Consider the following 9,232-nt stretch of genomic DNA (forward strand, 5'->3'; position numbering starts at 1 on the left):
AAAAGAGACCTAGATTCTGGGTTCGGACAACATTTAATTTATATAATAATATTCTTAAGATGATTAATTTAACATTTTCTTGTTCTTAGAAAAGAATAAAAATGTAGAGATATAATGGTAGTGCCTGTTATTTATTGAATAATAATTTAAAAAATATATTGATTATAATAATTTCAAAACACAATCTCCAGAAAATAAATTAAACTAATAATTGTATATATACATACATATACTTAAGAATAAAAAAAAAAGTGATGTAGAAACATAATGGTTACTGCTTGTTATTTATTGAATATAATAATTTATTTTTTTTCCAAAAATAAACTAAAGTATTAATTGCATTACATACATATGTATATACATGTATATTTGTAGATGTATATTGTAAAAAAAATGGACAAATAGAGAATAAAAAGTAAATTTTGTTTTAAAGTTTGCTTTCTCATACTTATGATAGAACATTTTTAATGGAAGAAACTTTTGGTACGCCATAAATATTAACCACTAAACTAAATACATATTATTAATTAGAAAATAAAATAAAATTATGATATACTATTTAATTGGGAGTTATAGAAAACATATTATGTCAATAATATGAATTAATCTATCGTTATTTACATCAATTATATAATTACAATAATAAGTCTTGCCACCTTTTATATCAGAATAATCTATTAAGAAATTAAGTATAAACCCAATAAAATGTAAGATGAACTTTCAATGTAGGAAATTTAACAATGAAAATATACGCAATACTGTTGAGTTGATTATCAAACTTTTAGTAAGTACATAATTTCTTTTCCTTCAAGAACAATGTCATATGTATAATTTATGCTCCGTAATTTTTTCAATCTCAATAAAACTTAGGTTAGAGTATTTTCATTTAATGATGTCTTATCTTTTCTATACATCTTTTATATTGCATAAATAATATTAAATTTGACCATTAATAACATATTAACTTTACTTGTTATTATAAATTGCGAACATACTATCAATTTAATATTAACTTTTATTTTTATATATCATGTTGTTTTTCAAACCAAATTGTAAGAAATACATTTTACATTTGGACTGAAAATGAGATTTGATCTATCCAATGAGAAGGTCAAAGGAACACTTAAGACAAGAATTTTGATTAGTTCGTAACAATCATTTCTCTATACCAAATTTGGAGGGTAAAAAAGTAATAAGAAAATTACAAAGATTATTTTACATAATACTAAAATATACTTAAATATGAAATATATGATAGATACAACATGAGAGCCTCCTATTTAATGAAGAAAAATAGATTTTTTAATTAATATTTAGAATATCAAAATTATACTCTGAGACTCATTCCTTAATTTTCCACAACTCTCCAATGCACAATAAATCATTTTTACCTCCTTTCTTGATTGTATTTATTAGGAATAAAATAATATATTTAAATTCGTCACCTCTCCAAGAAAATGTATATATCATAGATTTACAGAGATGAAATCAAACAAGGTGTAAAGATTGAATAAAGAGAGGAGATTGAAATTTTCTTGATATCCCACCCGTCTTTACTCTCATTTGTAAAAACCCTTCCCACCATCAAACCGTTTCACCTTCATTTCCCCTTTCCTCCCTCTCTTTATTTCTCAACCCCGAAAGATAGAAGGAATGCAGAGGCAAAAGAAGGGTTCCACTGCAAAAAACCCTTAAAAACAGAGAGGAAAGATCAACAGAGGGGTTAGGGTTTAGTACCACTGGCAGAGGGTGATGTGAAAAAGGAGAATGTTAAGTGGTCTCATTTGGGTTTATTACTCTGATTGATGGAAGCGAAGATGTGTTCGTTCACCAATCAGCACACCCAGAAGAAGCAGCAATGGAGGTGGGTGCAACACAAAATTCCAAGAAAGAAAACCCCACTTGTAAAAACCCTCAAAACTACTCTTCTTTCCCACCATTTTACTCGAGCCCACCGTCAATCCACACTCACATGTTTCCACCTCTCGATTTTTTATTTCTTTTATTCAAGGTTTGCAGAGCAGTAGAGAAGAAAGCGCAAGAAAAAGGGAAAAGAAATTAAGTTGGAAACTTCTCTCTTCTCTCTATTTGTATCTCTGTAAGTGTCGTTCTTAGCTCCTAATTTTTTTATATTTCTGCAATTGTTTAACTTTTATGGTGTCACTTAGCTTGAAATTTTTGGGGGATGTGTACATTTGTTAATCTGGGATTGCTTGTGATTAATTTGTGGGTTTTTTGGTTGAATCTTGATTTTCTTTGGCATGAGGAATGAAACTTTTGATAAGAAAAAAAGGAGGAAAGTGATATCTGTTATGGGTTGTGTCTTAAAGTTAGTTCAGCGAATGTTTATTCATTTGAAATTGTGAAATCACTTTAAATGACCTTTGTTTACTCATTAATTAGGAACCAACCCACCCTCCTTATATATGCTTCTTTTGTTTGCAACTCTTCTTTTACTATATTAGTCATGGCAAATTTTGGCTGTCAAAATTTCCTTGGTCCGCATCTTTATTTAAATAATTGATCAATTTTCTGGAATCTGTGTCCAGATATGGAAGGCTAAGGAGTGTCTGAATATTATTTCTAGCAGCAGAAATGTCAGGCTAAAAGCTGACATCATTGATGCTATTACTATTAGCTTCCAAATCTTGGAGTCAACCTTCTCCCTATGGAATTTAGGCAAATAAAAGATCCTATGGAAATCATTAAGTTGGCAATTACAAATCAAACTGGAGCTTATCTAAATGTTGAAGAACTTATTTGATCAATTATTTGGGATGGATGATCAAGAATTTGAATCCGAATGCCAGGAGCCTAACTAACCATCACTGAGTCTACCTATACTGTTTGTTGCATAGTTATGGCATTGAGTGCAAGAATCTTGGCCAAAGGAGGGAGCTGTTGCTGACTAAGTTTCAAGAGAAGCACAAAACACTAAGTTCAGGTGATTTTTCTTGTTAGATAAAGCCTTGCAGCTTTTATCTATCTTCAATAGAAGTTACTATTTCCAAATGTGGTTTGCTAGGAATTTTTATTGTTCATTGACATGCTTTTCTTTTGAAACTTGCTGCGCTTATGTTGTTTCAAACCCAGATAAATGCCCTAAAGAACCTGAAGCCCAACCAACATTCTGGAATAAGTGGAAACTCAAAATTAGAACAACAGAAGCATGTAGCAGATAAATCAAGGGTATTGGAGAACTTCATTCCTGTATCTATGATCAGCCACACCAAAACCCTTGTATTGTATTTGCCCTCTAAAATAATGCAACTTGCATTTATTTTATGTGAAAGAATTTTAAACAATCTTAGTCTGAATAAGTTATGTTAAGTTTTTTTTCTAATTCTAGAAAAAAAATGTGAAGCTTTATAATCAAAGTATCAATGGAGAAGCTATTAATTTGTGATTCTATTAGAGAATTGAAGTCTAGAGTAAACTGAGTTGAACATTATTAGATTTCCTAGTTGGACCTCTTATTATTAGTATTCTTGTCGTTTCTATTGTTATTTATTATCATCGGTAGGTGAAGGTTTGTAGAAGATTGGGTTACCAAAACAAAAAATAGATAACTGGAGATTTGTTCCTTAAAATGCCACGTTAAATATCTTGTGTTTAATAAAGAAAATCTACTTTATGTAGTAGTGCAAATGGTTTCTATCTTCCAGGTAATACTATGATTTCAATCAGAAAATTGAAGGTGTTGAAGTGTGGCTATTTGAGATGTATGATCAAGAATTTGAATCTGAATGCCAGCAGCTTAACTTATCATCACTGAGTCTACCTATGTTACCTAGACTTACTTAAGTGTTTGAGTCCAGAGGTCAAAGCAGTGACTGAAGAAGCTTTGCAATCATTTGTGTACCATGAAATTTTGGCAAGTTTTCTAAACTCATTGCTCTTTTGCTACATTGTAGTTGCAATTTCTGGTGCGCTAGTACCCATAATATTCTTATATTTAAAGATTGGATACTTAGAAATCTGCAAAAAGCGTGGTTTCACAAGCTATTATATGTGGGCTTGCCCTTTGTTGTAAGGGGAAGGTTACATTTTGTATTGCCACCCACAAATTCAGAAGACATCAAAATCATGTATACTTGGGGAATGGTAAGTTTGGTGGTTGTTTGATTATGAGACTGTAGATTGCGAGTTGTGAGGTAATTTGTCCCACTATTTTACTTGAATTATTGTCTTAGTTTCAGTTACTTGTCCATGCTAAGAAAATCTGCAAGGGAAAATATTGCAATTGACCTCACAAAAAAGATGAGGGAAAGAGCTCTGAAGGCATCTGGCCAAACTGATCTTTCTAACAATGCATCAAAGCATCTGCTGTTCATGCACAAAGTAATTTTGTTGTCAAAATTGCGAAGTTTGCTTGTCCTTTTCAGTGTTGTAAGCAAGGATTCGTTTTACTTTAGCATCTATCAAATTTTGATATTGTTGTCATTGTCCTACTATATCACAATTTTATGTGCATTTACCTATGTATACAATTTCAGTTTATTATGTCGTGTCCTACGCCTTTATTTCATTCTTTGTGCGACTCTTTTCCTCACACGGATGAAGAAGAATTGTGGCTGCTGCTCCTGTTTCTTGGTTCTCAAACTTACTGTGTTTATATAGCTGGGTGGAACAATATTTTCTAGTGAAGGAAAGCTTCATCATAGTGCACATACAGCTTGCATGCACTGCTGCTGCTGCATTCTGATGGTTGCTGGAAATCGTTAGCTTTGCAGACAATGCAAATTTTTTAGCTATGGACAAGTAAGGATTCTCCTGTGTTCATAGTAAATCCTCTCCATGTTTATTTCATTTTCCTAAATACTATTCTATTTTTAGTTTTGGTGATTTAGTGGTGCTATCGGGCTTTCATGCTATTCGTAGATGTTTTGGATAGCCAAAAGAAGAAACAAAAGATGAGAAGGAATGTTGGGGTTTTGGTGTGTTAACCCTCATTTCTTCTTTCTTAACCAACCTTCTCCCCTTCATGGTTGGGGACAGGGGCACTTCAGGAAATAGTACTGCTTATTGAGTATAATAAACAACAATTAACTGGAGGATGTGACAGAAGCGGAATAAGTTGGTTGAAATATGCCATGTGATATAATTTCATGTATCCTTTAGATTTTTTATTTTCTTGCATTGCTTGTGCAGCATTGTAAGTTGAATGTTTCTGCGAGCTAGCTAATATGAGAAAGGGAAATTAGGGGAGAGAATTGAAGGTGCAGAGCTTGAATAATTGAAACGGTTGCTTGTTAAACGTTTAGTAGTTAGCTGCAACACGATTAACATTTTGCTCTAATGGGTCGGTGTTTATACATGTGGAACAATAAGACTTTGATCAATTATGAATTCTGATGTTAGCTTAGTTTATTGGTACTTTATTTCTCTTAAACGCAAAATTCTGCATTGGTTCTTCTTTATGTTGTATATAGATTTTCCTTTTCTTCTAGTATAATTACGGCTCTTAAGAATGAAAGAGAAGTTATAAATAGTGCCTTCAACAGTTTCTGTTCATATGATCTGATGTTAAGTATGATCTGTGTGCAGCGGCTGGCCATAATTGTTATATTTCAGCACTTTTTGCCATCTTTTTTTTTACACTTTTCTTTGCTGCAGTTGATACTACTATTTAAAGATAATTTGTTGCTTGAAAATTACGTTTTATGAAATTCTTCCAAGTTAGCTGATCAAAAGTTGATGGATAAAGTGGCGTTCCATTCTCTAGAACATGGAATGAAAAATATGGCTGTGACTTATGATGCGAACTTTCATGTGATCATTTGCAAGGCTGCTAAGAAAGAAACATGGTCCTTTTGATGTGCCAATATACGCGGATCATATTCGATATGTGCCAAAGCATGTGTGCTGGGTCAAAAGCTTGAATATGAAGTCTTTAGAGCACGGCCTCCTCTTTGGTAGATTACTTTTGCTGGATAAACTATGTATTCATTATCACAAATATAAAGAGATATTATTTGAAGTTGATGTTGAAACTCAATTATCATGTAGGAATGTGGTGCTTCAAAATGAGGCTGCTAATGCTGATGAAGATCTTGAGCATTTTGAAGGTTGTGAGTTTATTCCAACTACATATAGCGGGATTTTGAGAAGCATGGGTGCTTGAGTTTTACATTTAAAATCCAAAAAAAGGCATTGCAAAATTTGATCATTACTTTGCATGAACACTATATAAGAATTATATTGAGATAAGCAACTGGTACCTTTATGCAGATATGCTCTTAGTTTTATTTTAGTGTCACAGGTTAGTCATTGTTTCATATGTATACTTACTACTATACTTCCTCAATTTCATGAGCAATGCAATGCAGATAAAGTAGGCTGGTGGAGCTCATGGCACTTGCCTCACATGTCCACCCCTTGATAGTTGCAGCCATATCGAAATAATTTTCATGATTATTGTTTGTGAGGTGCATGAAGTTTGCTGCATTTTTTATCTTTGGTTTGCGATTAATAGGTATGTTTCGCAATTCTTACATGTATATAAGATTTTCTATGCTCGAATTTATCTTTTCTTTAGTTTCTTTAGCTCATTGTTTCTCATTAATACATTTTGACATTTGAATTAGATCATAAAGAGGCACAATCTCTGTAGACCGTAGTTATGAAAGAGTTGTTTCAGAAAATAAAGGAAGATTTGACTAGGAACTTCCAAAACTTTGATTTATTGTTGCTGCTTGTGCTCTCTTTGTATCATGACATATTACTCGTATTGGATTAGAGTGACTTGACAAACAATCTTTCTTTTAATAAAGTAAAAGAGATTGGAGCCCAATGTTCATTGTGACAATTGAATTAGATTAATCGGGGAATTAATGTGTTGGAATGTGTGATGTGTGGGGACTAAAAAAATTTATTTGGGGGGTTGACAATTTTTATTGAACACTGAAACTTGTGAAGGATGTTAGTGTCTTGAGAAAAATATGCGAATTATCCTATAGTAGCACTTGAATTTTTGATTGTTGTCTTGTGATTTCCCTTATATTAATAAGAATTTCTGGTATAAGTCGAGTAAGTAGGAGAAACTAGCACTGGTGGCATGTAAAAAAAAAAAGTTGTGTGAAGTGTGTTCCATTGATCGCATCAAATGAACAATGTTCAAGAATCAACACAAAAGCCTTTATGTGAGCTTTCGGATCAAAGCACTTTTATTTAAATAGTGCTCCTATATTTCTTTTGATTGAGGGCATCAAACTTAGTGTGTCATTCTAGAACTTGCTTGTGTAATACATTTTGAGTTCACATTCTTGTAAGATTGGTGCATGAAAGTGATAAGGGCACTTAGGAATACCCCATTACCTCAAAACAACCTACCTTGAATTCACCCATAGAAAAACTCATTTGAGCCTTGGCTTTTCTTTTGCTGGTTAAACCATGTTATAAGCTGATTCACCCCTTTCTTGATTATCTCCTGAAATAATTTTTGAACCCAGTCAAGGGAATGGTGTTGGCTTGGTTGCTTGTAAATCGACATGAAAATGAGTGAATGAAATGAAGTTGCATACGAGGGATGCACTCCTAGCCCCAAGGAAAAAAAAAATGGAACAAGGAAATGTAGAAACAAATGATGAAACAGAAAGAATAAAGAGAAGAAGAAAAAAAGAAAAAGAAGAAGAAAAGAAACGAAAGAAGAAAAGATTGAGAAAAAAAAAAGAGAAACAGAAACAGAAAATGAAAAAATTCGAGGTGTTTGATTGTTCAAGTCTCTTGAATCGAGTTGAAGGGCAATGAGGTTGGAAGGATAAGCAACTAGGTCGGCATCACTCCTTTGAATTGATAAGCCACAATTCGGCCTATCTTTTGCCATACCTTGTCCTAAACCCCATTACAACCCATGGAAAGACCCTTTGATTCATGTATTAATTTTCATTTCATTGGTGGAGGAGATTTGATTCACAAGCAAGCCTATGGTAATGGCATTCTATGTATTGATCTGAGTGGAACCCAAATTCCTAAACACTTTATGAGTGGAGTGATACAGTGATATCCTTGTGAGAGTGTTGAGACTTGTTTCATTTTATTTTGATAAAATCAATGGGATACTTGTGTGTTGAATGTTGTATGTGGGTTTTAAGTGCTTGTCTCAATACTATTGGCTCTTCTTATACTATTAAGTCTTATTAGTATAGGGGTTATACTTGAGTGACATGAAAGGAAATTTGAGAATTGCTACTTGGATAATTCGTGTATTTGGATTGAGACATGCTTGGGGTCGGTCATAGTTTTGATCTGGGGGAATCTGATAAGATATATTTTAAAGCTCCTGTGCGTTCTTATTTCAAGTGATTGGAAAAGATTTTATTGCATACTGTAGTGATGTTAAGTTACCCCAATTTTCTTGAGGGTGGGAGTGGGAGTGGGAGTGGTAGTATAAGATAGGTAATAGTTTTTGACAAATCACAGTTGGAAGTTATAGAAATGAGAATTAACTCGTGTTATTGTGGTGAATGAATTTTTGTGTGAAGTTTAGAGCTAGCATGTCTTGTAATTAATGTTGTGATAGCTCCTTTATGCATTTTGTTATAAGGTTCAGAATGTATTTCTTCTCTCTACACAAATATCTTGTTTGCAGTTTCTAATTTGTTATGTTGCTTTCCGAGTGTTAATTGGAATGACATTTGAAAAAAGTGACTTGCCTTGTTTCTCATAATTGGAATGACATGAGGAAAAAACTGCCTTGCCTTCTATAACTCATTCTGATAGATACCTTATTAATTAAAATTAATGTAAACTAACAATTAATCATTTCTTGTGCTATGCTCTTACGGCGACAGCCTTGTGGCCACGTAATAAGATTTGACAGGGAACGAAAACAACTATTGATCTGAGAAGTAATCTAGCGCCACATAAATTCACTTTACACGGTGAGAACATTCTACTATAGCTCTTTCTCATTTGTACTCCAACCTTAAAAAGAAGCAGGATTAATAAACAAAGTGAGTTTCATTGTTTGTGTTCTTTTCGAACCATTCATTTCGTTTTGCTTACAACCTATTGAAAAGAAGCCAACGAAGTTCAATCCATTGGTTTCTTGTTTTAAATTTATGAGATGCTCTTCTGATTGATAATCTTTTACTAATGGTTCTTTAATATGTTTTGTAATTTGTTGAAGGTATAGCTTTAATATTTTACCCGTTTGTGGTTCATGCACAACTTTATAGTCAAAACAACATCATGGAATTGGTAAGGACTGTCTTCCACCACTTAAATCAAA

The 9,232-nt window shown here is 32.8% G+C and overlaps 1 long non-coding RNA gene across 3 annotated transcripts; it reads left to right on the forward strand.

The window, feature by feature from the left end:
- Nucleotides 1–1,506: 1,506 nt before the first annotated feature.
- LOC105171229 (uncharacterized) lies at nt 1,507–6,366 on the forward strand. 3 transcript variants are annotated; one of them, XR_016067178.1, is made up of 7 exons: nt 1,507–1,904; nt 2,012–2,098; nt 2,859–2,944; nt 3,666–4,761; nt 5,788–5,915; nt 6,010–6,068; nt 6,330–6,366. It is a non-coding gene; the product is annotated as an uncharacterized LOC105171229 (long non-coding RNA). The 3 variants fall into 3 exon arrangements; XR_016067177.1 differs by having other exon boundaries at nt 2,550–2,944; nt 6,010–6,366; XR_016067176.1 differs by having other exon boundaries at nt 6,010–6,366.
- Nucleotides 6,367–9,232: the final 2,866 nt, after the last annotated feature.

Source organism: Sesamum indicum, linkage group LG9 (genome assembly GCF_026168435.1).
Source record: "Sesamum indicum cultivar Baizhima isolate 11 linkage group LG9, ASM2616843v1, whole genome shotgun sequence".
NCBI classification, from domain to species: domain Eukaryota; kingdom Viridiplantae; phylum Streptophyta; class Magnoliopsida; order Lamiales; family Pedaliaceae; genus Sesamum; species Sesamum indicum.